Here is a 14,129-nt window from a genome sequence, read left to right as displayed (position 1 = left end):
CGTGCGCGCGCGCGTGCGTGCGTGAGGCGGGCGGCGCAGCGGGAGCGCGCACAGGGGAAGGGAGGGGTTGGGGAAGGGGGAATGAACCATTCTGTGGAGAACGGGGGGGGGGGGGAGGGAGGAGCTGTTCGGTTTAATGAGGGCGCAGAGGGGAATAACGCGCGGTGAGGGCACGGCCTCGCCTCTAACACCCGCAACCAGCCCTAAAAGCATCTTTCAGTGCTCTCGTTGCGTGGTTTGGCCGCTTCCACAGCGAAATTCGCCCCCGCGGTGCCGCGAGGTGGTTCGGCCCGGCTTGAGGAGGTTGCTGAGGGGAGAGGCGGGAAGGTTTCTCGCAGCGCGTTGGTGGTATAGTGGTTAGCATAGCTGCCTTCCAAGCAGTTGACCCGGGTTCGATTCCCGGCCAACGCAGCACCCATTTTTTTTTTTCCCTTTGTACTTTTTTAATTTTTCCCCATAAATTCCACAACCGACCCAGAACGTGTCTTGCATGGAAATCGGCCCCGCTCGGCGGCGTTTTGCCCATCCGTGCCCTGGCGGCCAGCAGCCGAGGGCCGTTATTTCTGCCGTGAAACCGTGAGGCTCTGAGATGTCGTGAGGAGGCAAATAAAGCCGGGAGAGAGAAAGGAAAATAAAATAAAATTTAAAAATGAAGAAGAAAAAAAATATGTACATGAAGTATAAAACGAAGTGTTTCCGCCCGGGATCGAACCGGGGACCTTTCGCGTGTGAGGCGAACGTGATAACCGCTACACTACGGAAACCCGCCTGGCGGGGTTCTCCCCACAGCCGCCCATGTTCGGCTCCTGGCAGCGCCTCTGGGGGCTCCCCCCAACCCCCAGCCCCAAATTGCTGCATCTCACAGCGAGCCCCAAAAGCCAAACCGCCCCCAAATAAAAAGAAACATCTCACAGGATTCAGTGTGATTAGGGTTAATGAATAATTAGTGTCCGCAGAGGCCCGCTGTGCTCAAAAGGTGTCCAAGCAGGGTGTGCCGCTGGGTCCGGCAGTGTTTTGGTGCTGTTCACCTCAGAAGGGCAGCCCCACAAGAAGCGTGCTGCCTGCCACATGGGGCACAAAAAGCCTCTCCCCACAGCAGTGCCACCAAGCCTCACGCCCTGCTCCTCACCGCAGGGCCCCCAGCAGTGCCCCAGTGCCCTCCTGTGGGGCTCCCAAAACCAGGCTGCGGCCTCCAGGCCCATCATGGCCTCAGCCCGCCAACCGAGGCCCAAGGCTGAGGCACAGACCCCACACTGGGCACCAAGGGCGTGAGTGGGGCCCTTTGGAAGGAGCAGCTCCTCTGCTGAGGCAGCTGCCACCAGATGTCGGTAGAATAGTGGCAACGGGGAGCGGAGCTCCCTGCCAGGCAGGGAGGGCGAGGACAGCTGGAGGACGACAGGCTGGGGGGGGGGCTGAGTAAAAGGACAGACCCTTGGGGTCCCCCAGCTGCTGGGGACGTTTCCTTCCCTTCAAGTGAAGCTTCTGTAGCGCACAGCGGGCCAGGCTCTGTGCCCATCACCTGTGTCTCTCCAAGCTGTGCACGAGGACAGCACAGAGCAGGGCGATGTGACACCGGCAGCCACAGGGTAATGGCTTTCCCATCCCCAAAGCTTTGGGTAAAGTCCCTATTGCCAGCCCCACCTGGTTCTAGGAATATACCAGATCCCCATCCTCATCTTTATCTTAATGCAATGTTAGTAACTCGCACACTCCTATGGCCATTTTTTTTTTTTTTTTCATAAAACCTCAGCTCTCAGAATTGGGTGGCAATCAGAGAATTCATTTTTTCCTGTTTTGTTTTCTCTGCTGAAGTGTGTTTTCTGCTCTGCTGGCTGCAGAGAAAAGCTTAGAGGAGAGGAATGAATCATAAATACGGAAGAAATAAATGAACCTCAGAGCTACTTTTAATTTTACGATTTTGTGGCTAATCTCTTGATTTGGGGCCAAAAGGGACGGAGAGGAGGTTGTCACACGTCTTTTAACTCCAGGACTTGGTGGTGTTTTATTCTTATTTGACTGGCAGTAAGGATTAGAACATTACATTAAAGTCTATAACAAACCTGAACCCTTGGGACTTGTTTGCTGCACATTGCTGTTTAATATCCCGGTATTGCACTCTTTTTGCCTGTAGCTGGTAGAGCCCGCAGGAGAGGACTCTGGTAGCAACCTTCGCACTGCGCATCACCTGAGCGTGCTGGGGGCAAACCTGATCAATACGTGAGGGCAAAGTCCTCTCCCTAGAGCAGAAGCAAGCGAATCTGTAGCGAACCAAGACATCAGTGAAATGATTCAAATGCTTTGGGTTTTGTTTTCTTCTACAGATCTCCCTTCCAGTCAGGCGATCAGTGGAGAAAGGAGAGGAACAGACCAAACAGCCCCAGGGAGGAAGCTGTTGTAAGGTACCTGTGGGAAGCAGGAATTAGACAAAAGACATTGCGCTGCCATATTAGCTCCCAAACCTGTACTGTAATCGTCCCTCGTTAAGGCAGCGTTAGACTCCAGTAGCCCCGAGACAAACAGCGTGGATGGGTCCTGGGCTTTGGATCCTCCTTGCCTGTGCAACTGTGGCTTTGAGGGTCCAGACAAAGGTCCCTCTTCGTGCTGGTTTCCACTCACTGGAATAGCTCCTGGGGATGTTCCTCACTTTGTTTACAAAGGTCTGTTGTTGGTGACTGCTCAAACTTTGCCCAGGAGGACAAAGAGGCCGGCAGCATTTCAGTCTCCCCTGCAGTCCCTGACCTATCCCATTTCCTCTGTTCCCAAGACTTACAACCCTCGTGTATGAGAGCCCCCTCTGCCTCTCCTCCCCTCCCCAAGGGCAGTCTCCAGAGCTCTAGGAAAGACTGCCACATAAATACGCAGGGAAAAAAAAAAAAAAAAGAAAGCAGGGGGGTTATTTGGAGGTGAAGGATGGATATTCTCTGCCATTATCACCAGCATCTGCCCTTTCTGAACAAGGGAACCCTCCCCCAGCTAGCCTTTTCACCAGTGCGCTGAACGTGGCCATGCTCTGCTTTGTTTGTCTGACATGCTGCAATGCCTGCAGAGTCCCATTCTCCCCTCTTCCTCCCTCTGCTCTCTAAACAGCCTGCGTGGCTGTTAGAAGAGAGGGGAGCTCAGAGCACCATCAAGCAGGAGAGCTGACAATCAGGGCTGGGAGACAACACTGCCTGCACAATACCCCCCCAATTAGGCATTCATTTGTGCTACCTCTGAAATGGGGAGCACAGCCCTTGTGCTGGGAGATAAAACAAGAAGGGCTTCAATAGCACTGATTTAAATTAGGTCAGGCTAGCTTTTGTGTGGCAGGGACCACACAATAGCAGTCACACGACTGTGGAGGGGAGCAGCATAAAGGAAAAGAGGCCAAGCAAGTGGCACAGATGCTGGGAGCTGATGGGTGCTGGGAGATGAGGGGTGTCTGGATGTGCGAGTGATAGCAGGGGGGCAGGCACCGCATCCAGCGCAGGATGCTGAGACATAAAAGGGGGCACACGGTCAGCAGGGAACAGAGAGGTCAAATATTGGCTCTGCAGAAACAAAATATTAGTTTGTTCTGCCGCACCAAGGGGCATGTGAGCACAGGCGTCTGCGTCCTGTGGAAATTGGTCTTTAATTATAACTGGTTATGGGGCGGAGGGGTGACAACGATGCTGAGCCATAGCATCCTCCTCCTGAGCACCAGTGCAACCCCGGTCGATCATACAGGGTGGAAGGGGGGCAGAAACTTCCTCTGGTGCTGTTGTTGTAGGGGACAGACTTCTTATACCTCAGGCCCAGAGACACTGTTCTTCCTCATGCAAAAAGAAAAAAAAAATGCAATGGGACAGTAATTTTTCTGGAGCATGCAGCAAGTCAGAGGCGTATGTACAATGAAGCCCCAGAGTCCTGGCTATCAGTCCACAACATTGACTAGGTTTTGCAATTTCATTCCCTTATAAATTCATTGAAAGTCCACACCCAGCATGAATACCTGGTGTGCTATGAAATCCTACCCTGTCTTTTATCGACTGGTGCGTTGGTGGAAAACTCAGCAACTCCTTCCAAATGATCTCTTAACCCGGGTTCTCAAAGACATCCGAGAGGAGTCCTGGAGGTGGTTGCCCAGGAAAATACAAGCACTGGAGGCTAGACCCAGTTCTCACCCCAGTATCATTAATATTAGTACTGCTGTTACTACAATAGTTATGCAGATGTTCATGTTTATCTGGCGGTGGGAGAACATGAGAGCAGCATGCTTGCTGTAGCGATAACAATGTGCTCAGAGCTATCAATAAGAGCCTGATCTTTTCAGGCCAGGCTGAGCAAGCTGTTGTCATGATCTAAATGAGTTTATCCTGCTATATCCATATGCAAAGGAAGGTCAGGTAAGTTTAAAAGCAAGAGTTCAGCCCTGTAAGTCACCCAGGCAGAAACCTCTCTTGCTGAATTGTCTTTTGTGAGCCAGGTTAGAGTGCTACAGGTAACACTTTGCTAGGGTTGGTCAAAGAACTGCTAATGGGAGCAAACACGGGTGTGGAACAGTTGAAAGACATAATCAAATGTTTAATACGGTGTTCTCTGGCCTTTTTGAATCAAGGGACACCTTGATATTCCTTGGCATGCGCAAATAAAGGTTGTAAACAAAGACAAAACTTATCACACTAGCAAAATGTTTATTGTGTTACAAAGTCATAATTTTCTTGCTCGAATTACAAGCATTTTAATTTCAGCTGCTGATAATAAAAAGAGAGCCAATGAGCTGACTGTGTGTGCCAGCCAGTGCCAAATGGAGACAACTAGGTTAAACTTTGAATTAGCAGTTATTCTTATTCCCCTTAATTTGTTTGTCCACATATTAATGACTTCAGAAACCACACCAAACAACACTTACAGGCATTCTGTGGGCCATCTTCTGCCCCCCAGTGTCCTGTGCAGTTCCCAGGCTGATTTAGGCATACAGCTCTCCACACGCATACACAGACAGTCCAATACTCCAGCCAGAAGCTGATACTGGAAAGATACAGACTAAAAATAAGTCGTCCTTTTTCAACAGTAAGTGTAATTAAGCACCGAAATAGTGCCTGTTGTAGGGAGGTGGCCCCAAAGGCATCAAGCCAAAATGAGACATGTTGCTAAAAGGTATGTTCGCATTCAGCCAGATGGCCAGAGCTTGATGCATGAAGCATCAAGTGAAATTATCTACCCCGTTTATGTAGGAAGCCAGTCTGGAGCAACCATAATAGCCCTAATTTCTCTCAATACATAAATATATGGTTGCTAGTTTTCACTGCTTTGCTCCTATGCTATTTGGCGTATTTTTAGCCTTTTAGTTGCGAGAACACATCAAAGTCCCACTTTGTTTTGCATTTTGTGTTACTTTCTAAAGCTCCTATCCACACCGAGCGAAGGTGCTCAGATACCAAAAGCAGTTTAACTGCGGCAGCACAAAAATCTCCATTAGCTGATTACTTCTGCTGCCTTACCCTGCTTACTTGCTGCTGCCTCTCTGCACACGGTGGAACACAGAAGAGGTGAGACTCCAGCTCTTACAGAAAACTTAGAGGTGTGATCCCTATGGGCTTTAAACAAGACATAAAAATCATATTGAATCATTTCAATAGTACACACATTCATATAAATAAATAAATCAGATCCACACAATTAGCTATCTATAGCTAGAGATCTGTATTCTCAAGCGAATGATGCGGTCTGTGATGTTTGTGAGTTGTGATTTTGTAACTCCTGATATTACTGGGATGGACTCTGTAACCTGAAATGCTCATTTGAGTCTTTCAGCTCGCCAGCAACCCAAAAGCCACTGCAGAAACAAATATGTTTTGCAGCAGGTTGGTTTATTCCCTGGATATTTACTTGCCGGTTTGGGTTGGGGTATTTTTTTTTTTAATTTGTTTTGTTTATTTCTTCTTTTATCAGCTCCAGCTGAGACAGAAGAGGGTGGGAGGAGGGTTTTGTTCCTCTGGAGATAACAGGAGGCTGTGTCTGTGCAGCCATGGTGACAAGATCCAGGGCGCTTTCTGGCTTCCAAGCAATTTGCTCCCCACCCCTGGCTCCCAAGTAAAAGTGGGGCAGAGAGAGAGAGGAGCTTTTGTTTCTCAAGTGCTTCAGCTGTTGCTACTAATTAAGCGAAGAGCCCTAGTGCCTTCCCACCTCCCAAGCTTAAGGAGGGTCTAGTTGGGGTGAAAGGAGAGTCAAGAGTCTGTGCTGCTGCTGCTTCTCTGCACCCCGCTCTCACTACAGGGCTCTTTTCATCCTTTCTCTGCCTTGCTGGGTGACCTGTGGCCAACTCCACGCCTCAGATTCCCTGGCTGCAGCAGGGAAGAAATGAGAGAGACCAAGCTCAGCGTGAGGCCAGATGGAAACTACCACCCTGCTGCTCAAGGTGTTATTATCAGTTTAATGCAATATGTTCCCAGCTTCTCAGACATGCTGACTAGCAGCAGATTGCTCTTTCCTTCTCCAGACTTCCCTGGATGTCATTCCCTCCTCTCTCTGAAATGCCAGCTCCGTCCCCGGGCTCTAACAGCGTTACTGAAACCTCCCCGGTGTTGCCAGAATGTGCTGGAGGAGCCAGATGAACTGTCAACGAGTAGGTATCAGGCAAACAGCCTTTGCACGGGGCAGTTGCACTTTTTTGGACATGGAGGGCAGAGTCAGTGGCTGCTGTGAGGGCTGCAGGGGAGCTACGTGGGCACTGCCCAGTCTTGCAACAGGGACCACGCACCGTGCCAAAGCCTTGTGTGCACATGGGAAGGACTGCAGGTATGAAAAGAACGTAGAGATGTGGAGAAAAAAAAAAAAAAAGAATTTAGGGAGCAGGAATGCTGCAGACATCCAACAACCCGTGGAATCGAGGAGCTAGCCCTGGCTCGGTCCTGCAGGATGCCCAGTCCCCAAGGACTGAGGTAGCAGCCAAGGCCGTGGCTGCTCCCCAGGGCCTCTCCCCCTGCCCTGAGCTCACTTGGGTGTCTTCAGCCCAGGATCTCCCAGGGAGAAATTTGGGGCCTTGCTCAGGAACAGATGGTCTCCCTCGTGGGCCCCATCTGCCAGGCAACACTGGAGCAGTTGCTCTCTGCAGTGCCGAGCAGAATCTTGTTTACTTTCCCCTCGTGTCAGCAAGGTGATGTGTAGGGAAACCAAGCCCTGCTGTTGCCAGCCCCGATTTCCAGGAGCTGCAAGGTGCAAGAGCAAAACCCAAGAGACACCTCTGCGAGGGCCAGGCAACGTGGCATCCACCAGCACAGATCCAAGGTGGAGTCTGGCCAAGAAGAGTGCTGAAGTTGCAAGGGGGGCAGGATATTTGGGAAGCCATTGATCCACACGCAGGATAAAAACACGTGGACTAAAGGAGAAACCTGGAGTGAAGTTTCCCAAGGGGCATCCTGCTAGGAGCAATATGCACATGAGCCTTGTCTGTGATGAATTGCTCAGTGCCCAGAGTGCTGAGAGACACATGGTGCATTTAGTGGAGGTCTTTACCTCTGACTACACCTGGAGCCAAGTTCTGAGCATGTATTCATGGTTCCTGAATTGAAGAGGGGGAAAAACAAGGCAGCAGCCTGTCTTCTAAGACCCAAGTGAGTGATTTTCAGGGTGTCTTGGTCACCTGGGCATCCTTGTGAGCTCAGCTCATGGGGCCTCAGTGCATCTGGCCAGGCAGGCAGCTAGCAGCTGCTCTAGAAAAGTTCAGCCTTAATGCCCAGAAATGTCTGGTAGAAATTCTCATCATCAGGGAAGTCAGGGCCTGAAATGACCCTCACTTTGAGGTCTCACCAGCTTTTAAAGATGAGGCTGGGTAGGCAGGAGGGGTTGGAAGGATGGACCGCTGCTTTGCAGCTGCTCCTTCCATCCATCCATCCCAGCTCAGGGCACAAACATCGTCATCCATCAGGGCTGTGGGGAAGCGTCTCTAGACAGCATTAAGCACACACAAAAATAGCAAGCGAGACCAGCTCCTCCTCCAGCAGCACCAGCCAAAATTGCTGCAGCATGGCTGATAAAGGAACTTCACTTATTCTTTTCCAGGTTCTGCTACCGGAGCCCAGGATCGAGGACTGCAGAGGATATCACGGGTCCGTGCGCGAGCGCATGTTTTCCAGAGACCTTGGCCCCAGAAGTCAGCCTGGTGAGGTCCTGCTCTCTTAGGTAGCCAGGTTAAGCACTCAGTCCTCTAATGGTGCCTGATGAGCAGAGGGCACGGAGCATTACTTTATCCCCTCCCCTGAGGGTTCCCATCCGTAGAGGCTCCGGCACAGGATGCTGCCTCTGTCAGCTCTGCAGTAATCAGCCCAGAGGCAGGAAGTGGAAACTTTCTGCTTGCAGCCACTTAGTTTCATTAGAAGCATCAAAAGAGAAAACAGGCCTCAGGTGGGGCAGTGAGAGGCAGAGACACGCAAGGGGCTGGGGAGAGGGGATTTGCAGCTCTATTTAACATGTCACTTAGCAGGTAAGTCTCAGCTAAGAGCTGGAGAAAAGTGGTAGGGAAGAGGGGCAGAGGCAGCCTGAAGCTGGGGGCTGTCACTGACATCACTCAGAGCTGTCAGGAGATCATACAGCTCTGGAAAACCTGTTTATTATTTTTATTTTTTCACAAAAACAGCAATAGGGCTGAGCAGAAATCCCACCCTGCTGCCCTAAGGCTTCCTCCCTGTCCCTCTTCTCCTCTGTAAGACTTTTGTCTTGATTTCTTTTCAAAAACCTGGTGCCCTGGGAATTGTGTCCCTTTCCCAGTGCTCTGCTCCGGGTCTTGATTATCCCTGTCACTGCAAAGAATTTCCCTAATGTTCAGCCCAAGTCTTCCTTGTTCACCACAACCATGACACTGTTTGGAGGCAGGATATTAAGGGCTGGAGTCGCTCCCATAATAACATATTGATTTCAATGAAGCCAAGCTCAATGGGGAGGAGTCTGTCCAGCCTTGCTCCATCCCCCTTGTGCCCCAAGAGAACGTTTTGTGTTAGACTAAATGCCTCTGTAAGTGCCTCTCAGTTCTGTGCTCGTCGTGAGCTGTTCTGTGTAGACACATTGAAGCAGGCAGGGAGCAGGATCAGGCCAGTAATCACATTTCCTTTTGGCAGTAGGTATTTTATCAGCCTTGGTCTCCCTGGGCACTCTGAACCGCGTGGCTGTCTGGCTCTCCTGAGCAGATCTCATAGCCCAGGCAGGCAGGAGTTCTTCCACCAGGCGCAGCCCTCTCCCCCTTGCTTCCCATTTCATTAACGTCCTCTCCCAAGAGTGGAAATGAATTAAACCGCTCACCTCCTAAGCCCTATTTCCCTCCTTGTACTTTTCCCTAAGCCACCTCCAATAAAGCAGCCTGTGCACACCAGTGGCAGTGGGACAGTTGTGCACATCTGGCAGGCACGTAGGGGTCACATCAGCAGGCACATCAGTCGCTCACTGACCAGCAGCAGCATCTGGGATCTTGAAGCAGAGAAGATTCATCATTTGGTGACCGTCTGTTGCAGTAATTCCTGCTCTACAACATCGGCAGAGTAGAATTCTGCATCCAGCTCCCCTCCCTCTGTGGCTACCAGCATCTTTATCTTTCTTTCCAGCTGGGAAAGGGGTCTCCTTGACAAGGAGGGGAGCACAGATATTCACAAGATGCCATGGGTCCTCGGGACTAACATTTGCATCTCTAGTTCTCACTGGCCAGATCCTTTTGCCTCTGTATTTTTCTTTGTCCTGTAGGAAGGCAGGGATATACAGCCAGGGAGCAGCAGCTTTTTTTTTTTTTTTTTTTTTTTTTTTTTTTTTTTTTTGACAGGCAAAGCAGGAAAAAGTGACCCAAGAGGTGCCAGAGGAACAGATCCTAGATTCCTGAAGTCCCACTCATTAAAAAGTGTCGCCTCTTGTTTCTGTCTGTGCCTGCTTTGTGGACGCAGATGCTGTTTTATTCTCACATGGGTGAGCTCCTGTCCACAAGCCTTGCATCTTCCCATAACCAGCAGAGTTTGTTTGCCATCCTTGGAGATTCAGCAAAAATAATCACACTCAGAGACACCTGCAGCGTCCTTTAGCAAGCTCTGCCCTGAGCCAGAGAGGGGCTGGGACAGGGAGTCCCATCAGCCAGGAGATGGAGCAGCTTGCCTCCCCAGCAAGGTGCAAGCTAGGGTGAGAAAGTCTGGGCCCTTTGCAGGGTCCTTTTGTTTCACAAAGCAGATGTGGCTGTTCTTTTATGCCACTGTGTGCTTGAGGAGAAGGGAAAAGGTTCACAGATCTGTCGATGGGATGGGATGGGATGGGATGGGATGGGATGGGATGGGATGGGATGGGATGGGGAGCCTTTCGTTTTCATCAGAAGCCCTCAAGGAACATCTCATTGTAGCTGCTTGGAATTAAGTCTGCCAGTCCCCTGTCTGATCACAGGCTCCTCATGCTGATGTTCAAGAGATGCTTTCTGCTTCCTTTCTTCTGCCTGGGACAGTGGGTGTGCTGGGTTGGAACTCACAGCAGCAGCCAGGACCTGGATTGGCCTGGAGCCTCCAGGAAAGTTTCTCCACGTCTCCCCGCAGCAGCTGCTGGCTGACAGCTTCATCCCATTCCCCAGTGCCTGTCCCTGTCCCACGAGGCTGAGGACCCCCCTATGTGCCCCATCGTCAGGAAGTGCTGCTCTGTCTGGGGCTACCTTGGAGCTGCTGGCACAACAAAGCTGTTTTGCTTTTGGCTGAGCGCTCGGCATCCGAGCTCTCATGTGGTTGGAGCCCATTTTTTTTGCAAGAATGAAAACAGTGGATTAATGAGCTGCTTGTGGCTAATGTGCAGGGTTTCTCAGAACTGGTGCTATTAGAGCCCAGCGTCATGTAGGAGGTAAATGGCAGCACATGGTGAATAAAGCAGTGATATAATAGGTTTAAGTAGTCCATTTCCCTTTGGAGTGTTACTGATAACATGCCCAAATGCATACAAGACCATTACCTTAATGAATAAGACCGCTCTCTGGCAGAGCACATACTGCAGCTCCTCACAAGGGGTTTATTTTTCATCATTTTCATCCAAAAAAAGCCTTGGGTGTTTGAGTTGGAGTGGGGTGCAGGGAGGGTAGAACAGAGACAGAGGGGAAGAGGAGAGCAGAAGAGAAGAAATAAGGATGGGAGTAGAAGGGAAAGAGAAGGAGGGACATAAATAAATGCAGAGCAGGCACGTTATGCTGGGACCAGCATGGCCTCCAGGAAGCACTGTAAGAGGAACTGGGACAGTCACGCATGAACAATGATCAGACATTTGATTTTGTGTATTGAAAGAGGCACAGCTTTGGAAGCGTCGTTGTCCACCGCCAGAAGTGAAGTGCTACGAAACACGCAGACACCAACGGGCTCACTGTTCCCCCCTTGGATGTACGATGGCCACGCGTTGCCATTTGCCTCTGGTCGTTCCAGCCAGCTCAGAATTAGTATCAGTGTGTGTTAATTCTACCCACGCCAGGGGAGTTGCTCAGGACTTAGCCCCTGTGATCATCATTGTAAAATCCTGGTGCTCGCTAATGGACAGCAAGTTCTGGGCTAGTTAAGCGGCTCTCTGCTAGCTGGAGATGCTCCACGTTGACATCACGGCATGGGAAAGCAGAATTTACCTCTACACCTTTCCTCATCCAGTTTACTTTTCTCCTGGGAAGGGTGCATAGAGCAGCATTGCCTGGAAATATCTGTTGAAAGCACAATGGCCACATGTTTTCTGAATTTGCTTCTAACCAGTGCAGTGGGATCTGATTTAGACTGTCCTGTTACACAGTAACGTGTACTCTTATGCTAACTAAAACCTTGTTTTCTCCACTATCTTCTGGAATTTCTTTACAAAAGAGAAACTGGATTCAAATCCAGTGTCAAATGACCCTGAATTAACAGGAATTCACCGCACGAGGTGGGTTTCACAGAGGTGTAATTCTGTAAGAGTCTGTGCAGCGACAGCACCTAATCCATAGCAGAATAAACATGAGGAGAACCGTGAAGGACCCGTGTTCCTAAATGACTGATTATGAAGATCCCCCTGAAAGCCTAAAACATTTCTCAGCACATTTAGCAAGACGAACGCGGTCTGGCTGACCTGCAGCAGAGGTACCCCTGTCCCAGTGCACCAGTTCCAGCAGTGGCTGCAGGACGACGCTCAGCACCGTGCGCGAGGATGGGGCATGAAAAGAAAAAGGCTTCTCCGAGCTGTAGTCCTGTAGCTTCCAGCAATCTACGAGGACTGCCTGGATGTTGCATCCAGACTATTAAGTTTAATCGCCGCTGATAGACCAAACCTCCATAAACTTGTCTAAAACCTTTTGAACCTATTTATACTTTCAGTCTCCACAATATCCTGTGGCAAATGAGCTTCAAAATTTAATTATGTGCTGTGTGAAAAAGCACTTCTTTTTGTTTGTTTTAAACTTGCTGCCTGGTAATTTCACTGGGGCACCAATGTCTTGTATGTTGAGAAACAGCATCTAAAATATCCGAGGGACACAGAATCCCAGATTTTATTGAAAGGCCATGTGATGCTGACTTCTAACTGTTAAAACCGCTTCTGAAATGGAACATAGGTCCCACTTTTAATGCTTATGAAAATATTGCCTCCAGTGCTCTTGTTTGCTCTTCAGGCTGTTTTTACTTTTTTTTTTTTTCTCTCTTTTTTTTCTTTTAACCTCTGCTTACAAGCTGTTCTAGCCCCTGACAGATCCCGTTCTCAAGCTTCTTGTTTACTCAGTTAGCACGGGCTTTCTTTTTACAATGTTATCCTTTTAACTGCTTCAGCAGCCGAGAGCCCGTTGCTCGAGACACGAACACAAACTCAACCAAGGACAGGCAAGTTTGCCTGAGTGACCTCTTTCTCCTCATTATATTTGCCATGGTCTCCATGTCACAAGTTCAAGCACACGCGCATGGGGTTTAATACAACGCAGAGATAAAGGCAGAGGGATGGAGGCTTCCACTGTGGCACGAACGTCCTCTGCTGCTGCCTGATTGTGCCTTTTGCAGACACCTCATTAAAAGCGTGTTCATTACACATAAACATGCCTTTGTACTTTCACGAGCACACATGCTCACCAACGTAATTTGAACGCGGTGGGGGACAGCTCACCCTGGCACTAGTATGTCTGATTCCTTACGCACGCTCGCACGGAGAGCTTGACGATTTGAAGCAGTTGTTCATTTGTAGCCTTTCATCTCTACATGGAGTCGTACCTTCCTCTTGCTGTCATTAACTTCCACTATCTCGTACGCTCTCCTCTTGCTTAAGCCTTTGAGTTTAGTCCAAATAACATTTCTTCTGCCTGATACACCTCCTGTATCAAATGTTGGTATCAGCAGTTGTGCTGTGGCTTAAAAGTGAGTTCAGAGTCAGAGGAACCAGACCTTGTGAATCTTTCTCTTCCCATCATGTAAATAGGGTTTGCTACATGAAGCCATTCCTATCTTATACTCTCGCAGGCACAACTTCTAGTCTGGAAGATGAGATAAAAGATACTGGGTAGGCATCTCCTGAAAGCGGCTTGAGCCGGAGAGTTAGCGAGGATGCATTGCCTTCCTGGGAAAAGGGAGAAAGATTTTGCGTGTTTGAGACATGTTTCCCTGACTGTTTGTGTCCTTCAGCAACACAAACCATTGTGTCAGCAGGGATAAATCAGCATTGCTCTGCAAAAATCAATTGAATGAAGCCGGCTTTCTGCTGCCAAGGATCAGGTATATGCAGGATTTGAATGGAAGGTCTCCTGGCATGGCGTTAACGGCCTCTGGAGCCTTGTTGCTGCTAATGCTTACCCCTGGCTGACAAAACTGGAGCAGCATTAAGAGCCTCGGGAAGTTCCCGTTCGAGCACACGGTGCAGAAATGCACACCCCTGCCATCGCGGTGAGAGGGAGAAGAGGAAAGACAGCCGGCTGTCTTTCCTCTTCTCCAGCGCCCAGTGTATTTGGAAGACTGGTAATACGGGAAGTGCTATTTGCCAAATCAGCTGCGTTTGCTAGTCCAGAGATGTTAATTCCACTGCCAAGAGCTGCCGCTCTGTGTTCATGTGTGCAGCACGTGCTAGGCGTGTGAGACAGCGCAGATACAACCACCGCGGCTCCAAGGAAGGGGAGAAGGGCTGGGGAAGATGCTCTGGGAGAAGTCCCTGCCCGAAGTGTCAGGCCATGCTGGTGGGCA

The 14,129-nt window shown here is 49.9% G+C and overlaps 1 long non-coding RNA gene and 2 other non-coding genes across 5 annotated transcripts; 2 read left to right on the top strand and 1 right to left on the bottom strand.

The window, feature by feature from the left end:
- The first annotated feature begins 339 nt into the window (after window positions 1-339).
- TRNAG-UCC (transfer RNA glycine (anticodon UCC)) lies at window positions 340-411 on the top strand. Its single transcript has one exon. It is a non-coding gene; the product is annotated as a tRNA-Gly (tRNA).
- Window positions 412-691: 280 nt separating this feature from the next.
- Window positions 692-764, bottom strand: TRNAV-CAC (transfer RNA valine (anticodon CAC)). The gene has a single exon. It is a non-coding gene; the product is annotated as a tRNA-Val (tRNA).
- A 5,214-nt stretch (window positions 765-5,978) lies between these two features.
- LOC110354144 (uncharacterized) lies at window positions 5,979-13,821 on the top strand. Of its 3 annotated transcripts, none has more exons than XR_011805272.1 (4): window positions 5,979-6,382; window positions 6,464-6,589; window positions 8,026-8,125; window positions 11,247-13,821. It is a non-coding gene; the product is annotated as an uncharacterized lncRNA (long non-coding RNA). The 3 variants fall into 3 exon arrangements; XR_011805273.1 differs by lacking the exon at window positions 11,247-13,821 and adding an exon at window positions 9,770-10,225; XR_002405721.4 differs by lacking the exon at window positions 11,247-13,821 and having other exon boundaries at window positions 5,982-6,382; window positions 8,026-9,758.
- The last annotated feature ends 308 nt before the right edge of the window (window positions 13,822-14,129 follow it).

Source organism: Anas platyrhynchos, chromosome 29 (genome assembly GCF_047663525.1).
Source record: "Anas platyrhynchos isolate ZD024472 breed Pekin duck chromosome 29, IASCAAS_PekinDuck_T2T, whole genome shotgun sequence".
Classification (NCBI taxonomy): Eukaryota; Metazoa; Chordata; class Aves; order Anseriformes; family Anatidae; genus Anas; species Anas platyrhynchos.
This window is presented reverse-complemented; position numbering and strand designations above follow the sequence as displayed.